This window comes from Pan troglodytes, chromosome 15 (genome assembly GCF_028858775.2).
Source record: "Pan troglodytes isolate AG18354 chromosome 15, NHGRI_mPanTro3-v2.0_pri, whole genome shotgun sequence".
Lineage (NCBI taxonomy): Eukaryota > Metazoa > Chordata > Mammalia > Primates > Hominidae > Pan > Pan troglodytes.
Genome location: NC_072413.2, coordinates 85296887 through 85316235, shown reverse-complemented (window position 1 = coordinate 85316235; position 19349 = coordinate 85296887). Strand labels below are relative to the sequence as shown.

General features: G+C 37.5%; 1 long non-coding RNA gene across 1 annotated transcript in view; it reads right to left on the bottom strand.

Moving 5' to 3' along the window:
* The window catches only part of LOC104002126 (uncharacterized), a 227019-nt gene that overhangs the window by 146777 nt on the left and 60893 nt on the right, over positions 1–19349 (bottom strand). Inside the window, exon 2 of the long non-coding RNA XR_010150988.1 lies at positions 8343–8407. This is a non-coding gene — a long non-coding RNA (uncharacterized LOC104002126). The remainder of the gene's footprint in view (positions 1–8342; positions 8408–19349) is intronic.

Here is a 19349-nt window from a genome sequence, read left to right as displayed (position 1 = left end):
AGAATGATGTGTTGCCAGGTTAAGAAGCCACCAGAGCTTCAGGCAGCCGTAAGCTGCACTTGTCTAAGTGGAGGAGCAGAGGCTGGAGAAACAGCTGAGAGCCTTGCTAGGGTTGTTTGGTGCCAGTGATTGGTTCCTGAATCTTGGGCATGTCATTTACTTTGAGTTGATGGAACTTTCATGTTGGCTCTTACTGTAATTCTAAGCTAAGTAGTGCGACTTGGCAATAGGGAATCTTCAGAAGTATTTTAAGAAAGGGAATAACATGATCAAAAATGCCACTGGGTGAAGCTTGGAAGGACTTGAAGTGTTGGAAGACTGGAGAGAGGGAATCCAGGGGGACAACCGCAAGAAGCGGTAGTAAAAAGGATGATGAAGTCTAACACTGCCAGTGGCCATCTGCTCAAGGAAGAAGAATTGCATTTGCGAGAGATTTAGTCATCAATAACAACTTTATTCCTCAGTAAAATGTCAATATCCACTTCATCGATGACAACTTTATTATATAATTATATATCACATTATACTTTCTTAAATTATTTCTATATTATTCCATTTGATCCCTATAAACCCTTAGGTTAAGTGGTAGATGGTATACTATCATTATTGCCATTGCATCCAAAAGATGAGGCTGAAGTCACACAGTCAGTCTATTGGAGCATCAGAATCTCAGACCTCTTGATTGTCACAGGCCTTCCTGTCTACATTTTCTGTACTAACAATCTATACTTTATGCACTTTTCCACATTCTGTATACTTTTAAAAGTCTCAGTGTCATGCTCCTGTACCCACCTCTCTGAATTCTCCAAAGACACACAGCTAAGTATTTTGCAATTCCAGCTTCTAGTTTCACTAGTAAAAGTTCAGAGGTATGAAAATGCATTCAAAAGGCTATGAGGTGGACAGCCAATGAAGACCAGACTTTAAATCAAAGTTTGAATATGTTCTTATTGTAACTATGTAAGTTCATAGGTTAAAACTTTGTTTCATTTTCCTTTTGGCTGAATAGACAGTTTCTCAAGATCCAACTTTAATCAGTATTTTATGAACTCCCAGCATATTAACACAGAAACCATACATGTCTCCAAAGTTAAAAAATAATGTTGCCCTAGGTAGTTATGTTGGTGAGCAAAAATCATAGCAGTGTGAACAGAGAATTGAGACTGAACCACAAACACCTGTTCAGAATCCAAATTGTCTTCCCTCAAACAGCAGCTGAAATGCATTTGGACAAGTTAAATGGTTCTCTATTTTTCCTTCCTTAAGGAAGTACTTTATGTTAGTTATCAGAAGGCAGTACACACTGAATTATGGTGCTACTCGCTATTCAGCCAGTTGCTGGTGGGTATAATGATGCACCTGTTAGTTGAGAAACCCTGGGATACAAAACTGTTCAGCAAGCAGACATCCTCAGACAGACAGAGGGCCTGCTGAATATTCCCGCTGAATTATGCAAGATTTTCTGGTTTATGGTCATTAAAGGCAGTGATAAAGCAGCTGTCACTGAGTAGGATGTTGTCAAATATCAATGTGAAGAATAAAGATGATTACCCCGGTACCACTCATCACATTACTGTGAGCTTTGTGTTAGTATTTCCCTTATAAATCCTTATTTTGATAAGATTATGAATTGCCTGACTAAATATTTGCCCCAGGCATTACCTTGACGCTAAAGGTCTAAAACAAGATATATGTGCAATATGTGTCTGTGCGCTCTAGGCTTTTCATGGCATCTCAGAAGAAAAAGGCTTCAAAGAAAGGCTGAAATCATGGGGTTGATTTTACAATTAAAATGAAAATGGAACTGAGCTACTTGTTGACAGTCTGTTCCTTTTGTATTTAGTCTATCCACCAAACTGAACTGGTTTGAACGGGTTCACAATTGAACAGGGAGAAGCTGAAAAAGGAAGAATATTGAAAAGATGTACATCTTTTTTATGTCTTTAACATCGCCAGCCTGGGATTTCAGAGACTGTTTATGTTGTCTGACATGTGAGTGTTGGGAGAGGGAAACAGTGTGAATGCCTTTAGAGTCACATTGCCCAGCCATGAGGCATGTCTGGCACTTGGAAACACCATGGGGACAGAGCAGTGTACTCAATAAATAACAAGTGAGGGCAATGATGATGGAGCAAATATTTGGACACCTCTGTGACCACAAACAGAGGTAAATGTTTATTGATACAAAACAAAAAAATCAAATACAAAGAAGAGGTTTAGGCAACACATAAAACTGAGTGGAGAACTAAAGACTGAACACTGTATCTTCACGATGTTGGCATCATTTCTAATAGATACCAAGAATTGGGGTTGGCTGATTTTTTTAGAGTTAATTTGATGTGTTTCTTTGGCTTTTATTAAAAGCATTCATAAACGATGTCATATCATAAGATAATAAGAAAATATCCCTATAGAGATATTTGACTATGAGTAAGTCCAAATGACAAAGAAAAAATCTAGTCTTTTAGAGATTACAAAAACATAAAGCATCCCAGTTTCAGTAGAGTTTAACTTCACATTTATGTATCAAATGCACTTAGAGTCTCATGCCAATTGAGAAGTTTAGGCAAGTAATTTAATAGGTAATAGTTTTTATTTATTAAAACATAGAAACTTAGAGACATCTTAAAAAGAAACTGCTTGAGGATTTATGACATTTAAAAAGAAGGAATTGTCTGCAGCTTTGTGACAATTATTTAGTGCCTATTTATGAGTAAGAACATCTTGTTTTCCAAATGGCTTAGTCTAGTATATAATGGGGAGAATGAGGCATATAAAATGCCCACCTATTTCTAGCAGCACATCTATATGTTTTATATGTTTCTGCCTTCTAGATGGTAAGTCATGTCTTACTAAATTATGTTCCTCATTAGGTTAGTATTTTGTCTTGCATATTGTAGGTGCTCAATAAATATGTATCTAAGGAGTAGATGAAGGAGATGAGTAAAGAAAAGCAGAAGTTCCTGGGGTTGGGGGATAGTAATGTATGCAAACACAGAGGCATGACCCTGCCATTGAGCATCATGGGTAACAGGAAGGAAGGAAAGAAGGAAGGAGGGAAGGAAGGAAGGAAGGAAGGTAGGTAGGTAAGGAGGGAGGGAGAGTGGGAGGGAGAGTGGGAGGGAGGGAGGAAAGAAGGGTGGGAGGGAGGGAGGGAGGAAGGAAGGGTGGGAGGGAGGGAGGATGGAAGGGTGGGAGGGAGGGAGGGAGGAAGGAAGGGTGGGAGGGAGGAAGGAAGTGTGGGAGGGAGGAAGGAAGGGTGGGAGGGAGGGAGGGAGGAAGGAAGGGTGGGAGGCATGGAGGGAGGAAGGAAGGAAGGGCGGGAGGCAGGGAGGGAGAAAGACCCTGAGAAGGAAAGTCATTTCCTTTGATATTGGGCATGTTGCAGTGGAGGGGCTTGTGTCCTGGTGGTCATTGGAAATTCAGTTCCACAGTTCAGTTTTTCCAATTCAGAGAAGCAGAGAGTCTGAAAACAAAATTTTATTGCAAACATATGGTAAGCTTGTTTAGTGGTAAAACCTGATCTGATTCCACTAAGTCTCTTTAGATTTTTTTAAATATATTCCACCTCATAAACATTTTCATAAGTTTTTCAGTAGAAATATTACTGTGTTTGATTACTAGGCACTGTTCCAGTCCCCAGCTGGGGGTGTTATTTAATGTATACTGTATGTGTACCTTATTACATTTCTAAATTATGGCCAACTTTGAATTACTAAACGCATCCCATTGCCAAGGGTTTCAGATAAAGGACTGTGGATCTATGGGAGTTCACAAGAGAACATGACATTAAGTCCACTTGCAGAGTTGGTTAAATCACTTGCTCAGGTGAAGCAACTCTCCAGTTGTATACTGGGGTTTGAATACAAGTGTTTCTAACCTTAAAGTTGTGATTCTTCCCTCTCTTCAAAGAATTATAGTAGCAAAAGTGAAAGAAGTCAACAAATATATAGTTATAGGTTTAATATTTGCTAGGCATTGCTCTAATTGAATTTATACATAATCTTTATGTAGTCTTGATGTAGGTATTATTTTTATCATAATTTTACAGATGAGAAAAAATCCAGGGAAATTAAGCAACTCATGTGAGACCACAAAGTTTATTAGTGTCAGAGGTGAAATTATGAACCTAGATAGTCATTCTCTATACCCAATCGACATACAGTACTTTTAAGACAGGATATGTCTAGGACATTGACTGTAAAATGAGGGAATATGAAGGCCTCTTTGAAAAAAAATACATGAAAAGGAGGAGACGGAGAACAAAACAAAGAAGGCAATAAGAATGAAAAATGGGCAGAAATTCTTATTTTAAACACAAGGATGGTGGTATCTGAAGAGTACACCTAAGAAGGGGAGGCTTAGTGGTTAAAACCCAGGAGAGCTGCATGGATTATACCCATGTAACTTTGAGAAGCTTGAATTTACCTGTTTTGCATAATTGGTTTATACTTTATCATGGGCATGAATTAGTTATTCTCATTGACTTTCTTTCCAAAACCTCTTATTAAAAGTTTCAATGAAATATTATTCTAAAAGTACTTTGGTAAACACACTGTATAGACATAAATAATTGAAATAAGATATTCATGGAAATGTCTGGATTTCCCATAAAGCAGAGCCTGAAGCAGCACTGTGTGCTATTGCTTGGCTGGCCAGCCCTGGAGGGCAGGAGTGATGGACAAGGGGAGTGAGGCAGAGAAAGTGAAACAGGCAACTAAGAATGCAGCTGATTTCTGGGTCTGGAGAACGTCCTAGAAAAAGTCACTTTGTCTCAGTTCAGTGAGGTGGATGAGGGAAGAAGTAATCTACTGTTCTCATCTCCCACTGGTCAAAGTTTCGCCCTGCTGGGCCATCCGTCAATTTCCTAGCACTTCCAGGTTGAAGTTGTACAAGCTGTAATAGGGTCTTGCTTGTTGATGTTCACTTCTTCACATCAACAGAAATACTAGGGAGGTGGAGGATTATGTAGCCTAGGCAGGAGGTGAGGTGGGGGCAGGTGGCACTTCCCCGCAATTGGTGGGAGCCCATGTGCAGCAAGGCACCAGTAGCAGCTGGAACCAGAGACAGGCAAGAGAGACAGGATCTGAAGTCATTGGTGATATGTGGTCTAATGGGTCACTGGTGAATTTTAAATGATACTTTCCAGACTATGACCTGCTGTACATAATGTAACAATGTAAATAGGGAGCTATGTGTCAGTGCAGTTGGGCAATAGTTAGGGTTCTCCAGAGAGAAACAGCAACAGTAGAATGGATGGATGGATGGATGGATAGATAGATAGATAGATAGATAGATAGATAGATAGATGAGGGGATTAGTTAGGGGAATTGGCTCATGTAATTATGAAGGTTGAGAAGTCCCACAACAGGCTGTGTACAAGCTGGAGACACAGGGATTCAGCAATATGGCTGGCTCAGTACAAATTTGAAAGCCTCAGAATCACAGAAGCTGATGGTGTAACTCTTAGTCTGGAGCTGAAGGCCTGAGAACTTGGGAGGTGGGGTTGGTAGACTACTAGTGAAAGTCCTGGAGTCCAGAGGCTGGAGAATCTCAAGTATGGGTGTCTAAGGGCAAGAGAAGAAAGATGTTCTAGCTCCATGAGAGAGAAAGAAAAATTTCCCTTTCCTCTGCTTTTGTTCTATCCAGGCCCTCAGCTGATTGGATGGTGTCTGCCCATCTTGAGGGCAGATCTTCCCCATTCAGGCCATTGACTCGCATGCCAATCTCCTCCAGAAACACCCTCACTGATACATCCAGAAATAATGCTTTGCCAGCTGAGACAGTAGAATCCTTACCTGCACTCTTTCATAGGAGTAGCTGCAAATTCTATATGACTATGAAGTTTAGGTAAAATTATCTTTTCTCCTAAAGGAACACAATCCAATAAAATTTTGTTTCATAAACTCTATAAGTAAATTAAATTTTCAGAAATGGGTTCTTATTAGATAATCTGTCTTTCATTCTTTCTGTCCTTTGTTTTTTCTTGCAATTTGTAAGAAATTTCCTTGACATTTAAGAAGTGACTGTAATAAACAAAAGGGAAAATGTATTTTGAAAAGCTAAAACACATGAGTGGCTACTAATTGGAACCTTTGCGTTTTAGCTTTCTGGCATACCCGAGGACATTTTCTAGCAGGGATTATTTATTTCCCCTGGATTTTAATTTCTTTTATGATGATTTGGCTATTTGTTACCCTACCGAAGGCACTGGAATTGAAGAATGAGGGTCATTTAAGTGACTGAAAATAAATCTTTAAGTTATACTCCCCCCACCCCCACCATAGAAATATCATGAGGCCTAGGGTGTCACTTAGAATCGTTACTATGTTGGGAAGACTTCATTGGCTCCCACTGCTTGGCTTTCTCCAGCAATCTTGGTAAACAGCACCTATTCATCTGGATGGAATGGACAGAAGCTCATATAGGAAACTGGGTTATCCTTGCAAAGGCCTAAATGAGATGATTGCCACTGGAAAGCACCAATTAAATTGAATGTTATAAGGGTGACAAGGCCAGGAACTGTACTGTGACCTAACAGATGCCCTCAGTGTGTGCTGTGAATTATGCCACAAGATTCCTAGCTGTGAGGTTTTCTCTTACCCGTGGACTATGGGTTGTACGATGCCGCACACTGGAGGCAGGATCCATAATATGGAAGTGAAAAGCCTGGGATTTTGTGTAGGTGGAGCTTGGTTTGAATAGCAGTTTTTCCTGTTTAAAATTAATCCCCAACAACCTCTGTTATCACATTGTTATTCCTATCCTTTACCTACCTTGCAGAGTTGCAGAGAGGATGAATGTGGTAATACAGTTAAAATTCTTGAGAGCCCTCAACAAGTGGTTGTTGTCATAAAGTTATTAAAAACCCAAATTTACTTAGATACTTCAAAAGCAAACAACCAAACTCATGCCTTTAGCAGTTTTTAAGGTTTTGATTCAATTCCTCCCTTTGTACAAAAAAATAAAGAGAAAAACAACATTGCTGCCAAACAGGCAATAATCAGCTTCACAACCTTGAAAGATGCTTTTTAATTTATCATTTTCCACTTGCACTGAGAATACATTCACAAGATGAAAGAGCAGATAAAACATTTCCTTTGCTATTGAGATAATAGCAGCCACAATGATGTCCTATAGCCCAGCCTCAACTCTCCTGACAAACTTTAAAACATACTACAGACTCCATTGTTAAAGAACATGTATGCAAAATCAAGAAACCCAACACGTTTCAAAGTAAACCTTTGCCCTACCACTTGCTGTCAATTCTTTTTTTCTTGCTCAATGAATCCCAGAGCTAGCTCTGGAATTACATGTTAATATCAAATCCCCATTTTGCAACACAACCTTTCCTTCTGCCCCTGAAAACCACTCAATGGATTCCCTTTGCACTTAGGATAAAATTTGAGCTCCTTTACATGAATTCCAAGGCTGTCCACAGTTGTGCCCTTCCCACATCATCAAACTCTAGTTCATAGCAGATGTTCAGTAAATAGGTGATGTCTGACTAATGATCTTTCTCTAGTTAATTCACCCCATGCTGTGTACTCTAGTCATATTATACTCCTTTATGACACTCATCCTCCCAAACACACTCATAAGTCTAGGTCACAGCACATGCTGTGAACTCTGCCCCTCTCCTTCTAGCCACACTCCATCCCCCTTTTGCCTTCTATACTCCTCAAGACTTGGTTTAGATGTTATTTCAAGGAAGTATTCTCTGATTGCTGGTCTAGAATAAGTCCTTCCTCTATAAATGCCTTATAGAATTTCTCACCATTTCCACTATTTCGGTTTATGGTAATCATAGGTTTATTATGTGACTTTCTGCTATGCAACAAACTCCTGGTACATAGCTGTATGAATCATGGCTTTTTATTTTATGTATTTTGATGCTTTGACATCTGGGACAGTGTTATCACTGGAGGCATGGCCCCTTTAGGGTTACCTAATTCCTAGAAATAAACTACTCCCAGCTCCTCTAATATGCAAGCCAACCAGTCCAGAGGCAGCACCTTAGATCACCTTCTCTAGCAGGCTCTCACACTCAGGATCATTTCTAATCACTCAAAGCCAGGTACCATACAATGAGGGACAGCTCTTCTGCCCAGAGCCTGCTGAACTTACTGAAACCTGAACTTTCTGCCCCGTGCTTCTCCTAACAAAAACCACATTAAAGACTCTTGCTACATTTTCACCAGCCCCCTCTGCCTCCTGTCAGACCCCAGTGCTTCCGTGTGGCCCCATGAGGTGGCCTGTCCCCTCCTCATGGGATATGTGAGTATAGCAAGCTATCTTTTCAACAGCAGTTCTCTTCATGCTTAAAAAATAATGAAACTTACATTTTAAGGCAGCAGAGATTTAACTTCTTTTTTTCACGTTGAATTTCCAGTCCCTACTATGGTACCTGTAAAGGTAATAAATGCCAAATAAATAAATAAATGAACACACACACATATACGTATATACACGAACACATTTCAAGTATTATTTATGTAATCAACTATGATAAACAAAATGTATAATATTTATATATAAGATGTTCACATTTCATTCACTAAATATGTAAAATGTGAATGTTTTGATAGCAATCGGAACTTACTTCTCTTTGCCTAATTTCTATTATTTATAGTTTTTACATTTTCTTTTAAATTGTGTACTTTGAACATTGTAGTTTGCTTGTAACAGAACTACCCTTGTTCCCAAGTTAGAAACTTAATTCTTAATTCTGAGTTTGATTGCTCTTAGACCTTCATCCTTTGACAAAACGTTTGGTTGAGAATAAAATGTATTTTGTACTGACATATAAATACTGTTCACTATGATTATAGTTAAATAAAATTAAATGTTACTGCAACTGTCTTGTGATCTGACATAGTTGTGGGTGATTTACATGTAGAAATATTTTAGGAGATGAATAAAAGCAAGGACAGTCTATTTTGGACGTTCGGGTTGGCAACATTCATATCTCTGCTGGTCACACCTGCCATATGTTGGCTTCTCTTTTCCTCCAACTGTTTTCTTTCCTAAGAGTGACTTCGAGGCAGGAGACATCACTTCCCACTTCTGGACCTGGGAAATGCTCATGTTTGCATATCAAGCAGTTTGCCATTTTCCTGAAGTATCTCAATTCTGTGTTTTAGTCTCAGTATTCTTTCTTGTGATAGCTGAAATATTCATCAACTGAGCCACTTCCTCCAAGTGCCAAAAAGCAAATGTTTTTGTTCCTTCAAATTTCTGTATCATGGGAATTTCTAGCTCCTGAGGGAGGCTGGCATGAGTGGATGGCCCACCTTCTTTAGTGTTCACGCTCAGGGCCACTATCTACCATTTCCAATCCCTCCAAGCCAGGTACCAGACAACTACAGATGTCCCTCTGCTGAACTTATTCAAACTAATCCTATTCAAACTAAGCCAATCCTAAACCTGCTACCCTGGATTTGAGTTGTTTGAGAAGGCAAAATGAAACTCTTAAGACCACACCACAGGCAAAAGGAAAACTCTATTGCCTGTACCCAATAAAATGAACTTTATATCTGTAAGACCAGACCCAAAACAGAGTTATGTGCTGGGTAAGGCTGTTAGCAGTACAAACAGGAGCATGCTATTGGAGCTTCTTTCCTCTCTAATTTTTTGAACCCAAACATTGTCGATAACCTAATATCCCCCAAAGGTAAAGATTAATATTCCAGTTACCAACCAAAACATTATTTCCTAGGTTTCTCAGAATGATTTTCCTTGCTCCTTTCCATTTTCTATCTAACTCTCATTTTTCCAGTCTTCTTCTCTTTTGATGCTGTCTGCTTGATACCTATTCAATATGTATAAAGTAATTCCTTTAAAGTTTTAGCTACTTTAAATAATTAAAACAAAATCTCTTGGGGCAAGAAGGAGTAATAAAAATGCAAGTCATGATTTTCACTTTTAATATAATTATAAATAAAACTAATATGAATAAGAGCCACTAAACCCACTGGGATGTTTTGTCTACTACCAAAGGGTTTTATTAGGGGTATTGCATTTTTAACATTGCCCCATTTGTGCCTCAGAACAGTGTCTCTAAGTATTATACATTCATCAGCTTAGGTAACTATATATAACTACACATGCTGGGATTAATTAACATAGAACTTAACAAAATTGCCTAGGGGAGTCAAGACAGAACCAACATATCACAACATCCAACCAATTCATCATCTGAAAACACAGAAGTAAAACTAGGTAAGAAAAGAAGTCCAAGACAGGAAAGGGGTATGCTATAAGTATGGAATACTCTGAGATAATTGAATCTTAAATGCAGAAATTTTTGACAAAGTGACTGTAGCCTCAATCACGGTCCCGTAGGATGTCATTTGGGACATGCGTCTATCCCTTACCAAGATTTTTATTGATAGTGATGGGAAGTGGGAGGAGAATTAAATCCACAAAATTAAATGTAAGCTATATACCAGAAGCTTTGAAAGCAACCAAATTAAAAAGATGTGTGATTAAGAATTCACCCTGCATCTGAGACAGGCTTGCTACTCTGGACTTCCCTGCTTCCTCCTCACTTCATCCAATCCACTTCACTGAGACCACAGTTTCTAGACTTTGCCCTGCTGGCTAAAAAGTACTTTTTCAGCCTTGGCCTGTAACAGAGATTGCTAAGTACTAATAGTATTCATTTTCTTCTGTTTTATTTATTTATTTAATTAATTTATTTATTTTTGCCCTTGTAGAAGAACCTCAGATTTCTCTGAAGAGACAGTGAGCCAATCTAAATTCTTCAACACCTTAAAACAGGTTTGGCCATGTGACTGGCCAATAAGATCTAAATGAAAGCCTCTTAGTCCTTTTTGAAAGGTTATGGAAGCTGAGACTGCCTGTGTGGGAGATGTAATGGCTGGAATCCCTGCAGCTATTGCAGACTAAGAGGTACATGGATAATGGAAAACATTTGTGTAGAAGTAGAAAACTCTAAGGAGCTTAGGCCCTGGTGGTACTATGCAGAGCCATCAAACAGCTTTAAACTGCTGTTCCCAGAATGCTATTATATAGGAGAATGAAATCTTAGTTGTTTAAAGCAGTATAATAATCCTTTTTCAGCTATTGGTAGCAGCTGAAAGCAATTTCAAACTAATATCAACCCTGGTTTCGAAATTCTTTGTCTTTGTAGCCTAAAAGCCTACATTCATTTCAAAAACAGCCTTAAAGTGTTCACTTCCTATTTCCCACCTTTCCCAACCTTATCTATTTCCTCTGTAACCAGATCTCTGATTTCTTTTTTTCTGTGTTTGTGACTCTTCTGGGTAGACATGACTTTCTCTCTCGTTTTTTTTTTTTTTGAAACAAGGTCTCGCTGTGTTTTCCAGGCTGGAATGCAGTGATGTTCTCTCTAAGTGCACAGTTTTTGCTGTCAGAAAGATGTGGGGTCAAATTTCTTGCTAATCATGTTATCTGGGACAATTCACTTTGTGTCTTTGTGTCTCTGTTTCCTCATCTGGTAAGTATGGCTGCCAATAGGGAGGGTTAGAGGAGAGCATACATGTAAAGAACTTAGAACTCAATAAATTAGTGCTCAATAAATTAAGCTATTATTTGAAATATTTTGACAAGGTTAGCACTCTCACTGTAAAATTTTATGGAGAATCATGAGTCTAGTCAGAGCTGTTTTACTTAATCAAGCAGGGCCCTGTCTATCCTAAATCTCTTCCCTGAGGTGATACCAGTAGGCTGTGTACTTGACAGCCAGTGCTTAAAGACATATGTCATGCCTTTCTTGAAGCTTTGTGTTTTTCCTCTGTGTGACTAAGGGGTCCCTATTTTTTTCAGACTTTTTTTCACATAACTTGCTTTAACAATGCTTAACACTGATTGAGTTGATGATACTAAATGAGGGAAAGGAGGGAAAGAATTTTGAGTAAGAAATATTAGAAATAATTAGTAGTGCAGGCCTTAAAGTCACTGGCTTTGGACTCAGGGGGACTTAATTGTGATTTTGAGTTTTTCTTTCATTAGCTGTGAGAGAACTATGCCACATAATTAATCTTTCCAAGCCTCAGCTTTTTTTTCACCTTTGAAGTGTAGATAATAATAGTTGTGCATAGATGTTAGTGATGAAGCTCAATTGAAATAATGCACGCGGACTACCTGGTGTGTGCCTGGAACCTCTCATATGCTCAATGAATCAGAACTGTGAGCTCTGCTATGATTAAAAGTGATAATGCCAATAAAGAAAATCAATAATCACACATTATGGGAGACTGATAGTTTATCAATCTACTTAAGATCTTCCAGAAATGACAATTTATTTTTAAATATTTATTTCATTAGTTTACGGGGTGTAGCTGGTATCTGGTTACATGGATAAGTTATTTAGCGGTGATTTCTGTGATTTTAGTGTGCCTGTCACCCGAGCAGTGTACGCTGTACCCAGTAAGTATCCTTTTATCCCTCACACTCCTCCCAACCTTCATTCCGGAGTCCCCAAAGTTCTTTATGTCTTCTTAGGCCTTTGCATCCTCATAGCTTAGCTCCCACTTTAACTGAGAATATACAATCTTTGGTTTTCCATTCCTGAGTTGCTTTACTTAGAATAATAGCCTCCACCCAGCTCCAAGTTGCTACAAAATGCATTATTTTGTTCCTTCTTATGGCTGTGTACTGTTCCATGGTGTATATATGCCACATTTTCTTAATCCACTTATTGGCTGATGGGTCACTTAGGTTGGTTCCATATCTTTGCAGTTGTAAATTGTGCTGTTATAAACGTGCATGCCCATGTGTCTTTTTCATATAATGACTTCTTTTCCTTTGGGTAGATACCCAGCAGTGGGATGGCTGGATTTAATGGTACTTCTACTTTTAGTTCTTCAAGGAATTGCCATACTGTTTTCTATAGTGGTTGTACTAATTTACATTCACACCAGCAGTGCAAAACTGTTCCTTTTTCACTGCATCCACACCGACACCTATTGTTTTATGACTTTTTAATTATGGCCATTCTTGCAGGAGTAAGATGGTTATCTCATTGCAGTTTTAATGTGCAAGCAAGGACAATTGACACAATGGTATAAAAGGTGTTAAGAAATGGAGCAATAAGAAAGATTAGCATGTTCATAACTGCAAAACTTTTGGAAAGCTAGAGAAACGGAAATTCATGCCTGAGTTAGCACTTGCATCAGGATCATTTCTTCATTTTGTTTTCCCTACATTCACCTGTTTTAGATTGATTTATATGAGGTTTGAGGAGAAAATGTTTTGGAAAATCTTTTGAAGATAATAAAATCTATGTATTTATTATTTAAAAATAAATAGAAAATAAGTAGAAAGATCAATAGACTTAGAGAGATAAAGGATGATAAAAATGTAGTTGAAATGATATAAACCTGAATTATTAAGGAGAAAAGAGAACATTATGGTTTTGTTTGACTTATTAGAATGAAACTAGGCTGGAGGAAGGGGCTCAGCTGCACTATATACTAGCACAACCTCTAGGGCATATAGAGAGCAAAAATTTTGACTATGTAAAAGATAAATACATATCAGTGTTCTCTGATGGCTTTCAAGTTGCATAGTCAACACTCCAAAGGAAAGGTAGAGAAAGGACTTCCCAAGACCTCTTTAAAATACCTGCTAAAGATACCTTTGAACAAGAAAACCTTAAGTTTCATATCTCAAGAGAAACTTTCAGAAAGGAACCGTTTGCTTCTTGGAAAACTGAAGGAGATTTTGGATTCCCTTATGCTACAGCAGACTGACAGGGCAGCCCCCAGAGGGATAGAACTGGTGATTCCTGGAGAAGAATCTCAGTATGAACTCCTGGGCTGGTGGGATCGAAGAGTTACAGGACGGGAAGATGGGAACTCAGTTCAAACCATTCAAGCTCCTCTCACACTGGCAGCAGTTCCAGCAAAGTAAAATGTTTAATGTTATCATTAAACATTCTGGGCAGAGCTTGAAGAGCAGAGAGATACTAAATAGAAACAATGACAAAGAGAATCCGTATAGGAATTTGCTTATTCCTCTGAACAAGAAGGTTGCTCTCCCCTAATCTGTATAATCAACAATAATGAACGATCAGGGAAAGCCAGAAGAGGATTTTATTAGTCTATTTTCTTACTGTTATGAAGAAATACCCAAGACTGGGTAATTTATAAAGAAAAAGAGGTTTATAATCTGTATATCAACAATAATGAAAAATCAGGAAAGCCAGAAGAGGATTGTATTAGTCTATTTTCCTACTGCTATGAAGAAATACGCAAGACTGGGTAATTTATAAAGAAAAAGAGGTTTAATGGACTCACAATTCCACAAGGCTGGGGAGGCCTCACAATCATGGTGGAAGGGGAAGGGGGAGCAAATGCACATCTTACATTACGGCAGGCAAGAGAGCATGTGCAAAGGAACTGTCCTTTATAGAACCATCGGATCTCATGAGACTGACTTACTATCATGAGAATAGCACAGGAAAACCTGTCCCCATGATTCAGTTACCTCCCATGGGGTCCTTCTCACAACAAATGGGGATTATGGGAACTACAATTCAAGATGAGATTTGGGTGGGGACACAGCCAAACCATCTCAAGCGTGAAATTGGCATGTAGCAAATTTTTATTCTAACCTTATGATGGTACAATTTGAAGCTGTTTACTATGAAAATCTTTATACCTTCACAATAATATGGAGTACAATGAGTCTCAAATACCTGTATCACAGCATCAAAAACCACTCACATGTTGCCACCCTTGATTCATCTATTTCCTACTATCTTTTATTTTGCCTACTGGGGTATTTTAAAGTAAATCCAAAGCATCATACAAATTTATGCTAAACATTTCATCATGAATATTTTATATCTATCTATTTAGCTATCTACTGTCACATGTAACAAATTTTAAAATAATTACTTAATATTATCTAACACGAATATTCACACTTTTCCAACTGTCTTAAAAAAATCATTTTATCTTTCTTATTTTATTTTTTATTTATTTATTTATTTTTTTTGAGACAAAGTCTCGCTTTTTTGCCCAGGCTGAAGTGCAGTGGCACAATCTCGGCTCACTGCAACCTCTGCCTCCCGGGTTCAAGCAATTATCCTGCCTCAGCCTCTCAAGTAACTGGGATCATAGGCGTGTGCCACCAGGCCTGACTAAATTTGTAATTTTAGTAGAGACAGGGTTTTGTCATGTTGGCAAAGCTGATCTCGAACTCCTCATCTCAGGTGATCCACCCGCCTCAGCCTCCCAAAGTGCTGGGATTATATGCATGAGCCACTGCAACTGGCCAAAAAATCATTTTATAATTGGGTTGTTTAAATACGAATCCAACAACATTTACTCCTTTTATTTAGTTGTTACATTTTTTATACTTCTTTCATGCATTTATTGTTGAAGAAATTAGATTAATTGTCCTCTAGATTTTTTTCCATCTGTTATTGTTTAACTTGTTCCTTGCTCACCTGCATTTCTTGTAGCCTAGAGATTTCATTTAAAGCTTGCTTTTTCAAAAAATAAATAATACTTTAATTGTGATGCTGTGACATTATATTTATATTAAACCTCCTTCAAAGGCAAATAATGTCTGACATTTCTATTTTGATGGGTCCAGGTGGGTAACAGCCTGATCCCTTCATTATCGAGTTCCCCATTACTTTTATCTAATAGTTTACTATTGACTTATGGAGATTGAATGAACTGGTTATTTCGTTCTTTTTTCCTATTTCTAAAATTTCTTTGCATTGTCAGTTGGATTTCCATATAGAAGAATTTCCCTTATCTATCAGATGACTTGGCTACCTTGAAACACAGTTCACACCAGGCAGTAACGAAAAGTTAGCATTTTATATTCTTTCCCTTTAATTCATCAACTTAAAGAGTAGTGAGTAGGTGACCTAGCAGACTCTGATAATATTCACAGAGTTTTGTTTTTCTCTTGCTATTTTTAAAGTATTATCAATTTATGATTTTAACAAATTGCTTGACATTTAAATTGGTCACAATCATTATTAATGATAATCAATCATAAACAATTTAATCATAAAAAATTTAAGGTTGGGCGCAGTGGTTCACACCTGTAACCCCAGTACTTTGAGAGGCCAAGGTGCATGGATCACCAGAGGTCAGGAGTTCAAGACCAGCCTGACCATCATAGTGAAACCTTGCCTCTACTAAAAATACAAAATTAGCCGGGCATGGTGGTGCATGCCTGTAATACCAGTTGCTTGGGAGGCTGAGGCAGGAGAATCGCTTGAAGCTGGGAGGCAGAGGTTGCAGTGAGCTGAGATCGCACCATTGCACTCCAGCCTGGGCAACAAGAGTGAAACTCTGTCTAGGAAAACAAAAAACAAAACAAAACAAAACAAAAGAATTCAAATACATGAAAGGTGAAAACATGCAATAATGAATGCCCATGATCCCAGAATCAAGCTTCAACAATTGCAGACTCATAGCTGAACTCATGCCATCTGTATATCCTCACTGGTCCTCCAACCATTTGTTGAAGCAATTCCAAGGCATCATAGGAAATGTTTCTAAATGATAAGGCTTTCATCCAAAATATGTAATCATGATATCACTACCACACTCAAAAATCTAATTCTTTGATAACCTCAAATAATAAAGTTACCATCAAATTTTCTAAATTATCTCTTAATCTCTTTTATTTTTTTTAATAATTTACTTGTTCGAATAATGACATAAATAAGTCCCAAATAGGTCAATGGTTGATGTATATCTTTTACTTCTTTTTTAATGTACAAGTTCATAAGCTTCTCTTATTTGTTTCCCCTTGCAACTTACTTGTTCAAAGAACTGAGTCATTTGTCCTGAAGAATTCCCTAATACCTGGATTTTGTGGTCTATATCCATATTAAGTTTTTTTGCTTTTAATCACCTGTCAATATTTCAGTATGTAACTCTACAAGAATATTTTTATTGAGAGTTAAATTTTAGTGACACTATCACTCCTAAGATAATTTATAATAATTCTAAAATATCAAATATTTACATTGCTTATATATTCTCAATTGCTTACAATTTCTCATCTTTTTAAAGCAGAATCCAAACATATTATATACATTGGGATGCATTGATATATCTCTGTGTCTCTTTATTGCACTTATTCCCCTCTGGCACTTACTTGTTGGATATTCAAGGTTACTATTCTGTGGAGTTTCCCACAGTCTCTATATGGATCACGTCATGTCTGTGGTGTTAACATACATTATCTCCTGTATTTCCTGTCAATTGGTGGCTAGATTTATAGGTTTAATCAGAGTCAGATTAGATTTATTTTTTTCTATTGGGTAAGAATGTTTCATTGGTAGCATTGTGTACTTCTATTTAAAGGCACTTGGTATCTGTTTGCTTCTCTTCATGTTAAGAAATATTCATGCTCAGTGTATTCCCTAATTGTACACTGAGCATCAATGGATAAATAGATCCATTAGTCCATTAGAAGATACAAAATTGCAATATTCTAATTTTTAAAATTTCTTTTCTTTTTATTACTTGGAACATTTCTACTGAAAGACACTCCCCTCATCAACTGCGGGGTACACTGTGGTACTTTTCAAATAGGAAAGGGAGGATAAATGCTTGGTACTTTCTACTTGTTAACTGCTTTGCTAAATAAGGAGGTTTCTTCTAGCATTATCAAATCTTTTGCTCATTTTTTTCTATTAGCTTATTGGTCTTTACCTTCTTTACTTTTAGGAACTCTTTGTATATTAGGAATATTATTTATTTAATGTAATTTAAATATACTTTTTTGTCAATTATCTTTTATACTATTCACTATGCATTTTTAAAAATATTAGTAAAAAGTATCTACATTTTCTTTTATTTTCTCTGGCATTTGAGTCATAGTTCTAAAAGTTTTCCTATTCCTAGGGTATAATGGAATTCACTCATATTTTTTTCTTAGTGTTTCTATGGCCCCTTTTTATTAAAAATATTAATTCCTTGAGTCATTTGGAATTGATTTGGCTATACTATGTGAGGTGTATATCAAATTTTTACCTTTTCAAATAACAGTGGCTCAAACTTCATCTATTTTAAAAGTCCACGTGATGGTGTTTTATAAAGTCTCAGTAATATCTCACTAATTATATGAATTGATGAATTGAGTCATTAATACATTCCTGCCTTAAATCTTTGTTTAATTCTGACTAAGTGGAATACAAATATATAACATAAATTAGACAATTCATTTGGAAAAATATTATCCCGAACCTTCAATTAAACTGGCTTTTCTTAAAAATATTTTCAGGACCTTTTAATGCAAGAGAATTTTATAAACACTTTCTTATTTCTTCTTCATATGAACTCTCTGTTACTAATTGCCTCACTTTACACTTATGAAGAAACTGACTTTTACTGAAACTTGTCGTCTGTCACATTGCTCTCGAGTTAGGCCACTTGAACTTTAGCAGTGATATCTTGCAAGTAGTTGGGGAAGCATTTATTTATTTATCTATCTGTCACTTTTTGATCTAACATCAGAAAGAAACATTGCTCTGAGGTCTCTATCTACATTGTGTTTGCCATTATCATGAGTAAGAAAATAAAGAAGAGGTGAAGATAAGTTCAACGTTGGGCATTTTGATTTGCAGTGCTTGTGGAACATCCATGTGAAGGAAACCCAGCGGGGGCCTGCACATGGCTTGGAACATACGATTTCCATGGCTTACTCCTGCGAATGGCCATAGTGCTAGATTTATAATTGTCAATTTGTTTTAGATATTGAACATTATACGAAAAGCAGTATCTAAATGTATACAATACACCAAAAAAGCAATTTTTTGGATTGTCTGTAACATCTACTTCTAGATTCTCCATTTCCACTCACTGGCAAAGGTTGTTAGATGTTGAGGGGAAGGGTTGAGTGAGTTGCCAATTAAGTACAACAGTAACCTTCCGGTTTGAGTTTCTTCTGAGCTAACAGGATATGATTGAATATGCAGTAAGTTCAAAGATTGCTTTCTCTGTTAGGGTTTCCTTAGACTGAAATTGGTGTGCAGAAGCAGCTTTTCATTCCTCATTATGTAGACAAGAGAGAGGAATCTTTAACTTTATAGGCATTGCTTGGGGCTCTTTTTAGTCACTAGTGTCATGGAATTGGTCAGGCCTGAGCCCTAGTTGTTTTGTATTTAATCTACTCAGGTGCTATTGGGGTCCTATTGTCCCTTGGGGTGTCCCACTGGCCGCTGATAAATTCCCTGGTCCCTACCGTATTTTTTCACTTTGGGAGCGTCTCCGGATATTGCAGCATCTGTAGCCTGACTCTATGTGTATTCAGACTATCAGTTGTCTTTGGATCTATGTGGAGCCTGGGAAATCTTGGCTGCTTTTTGTGAACCACTAGAG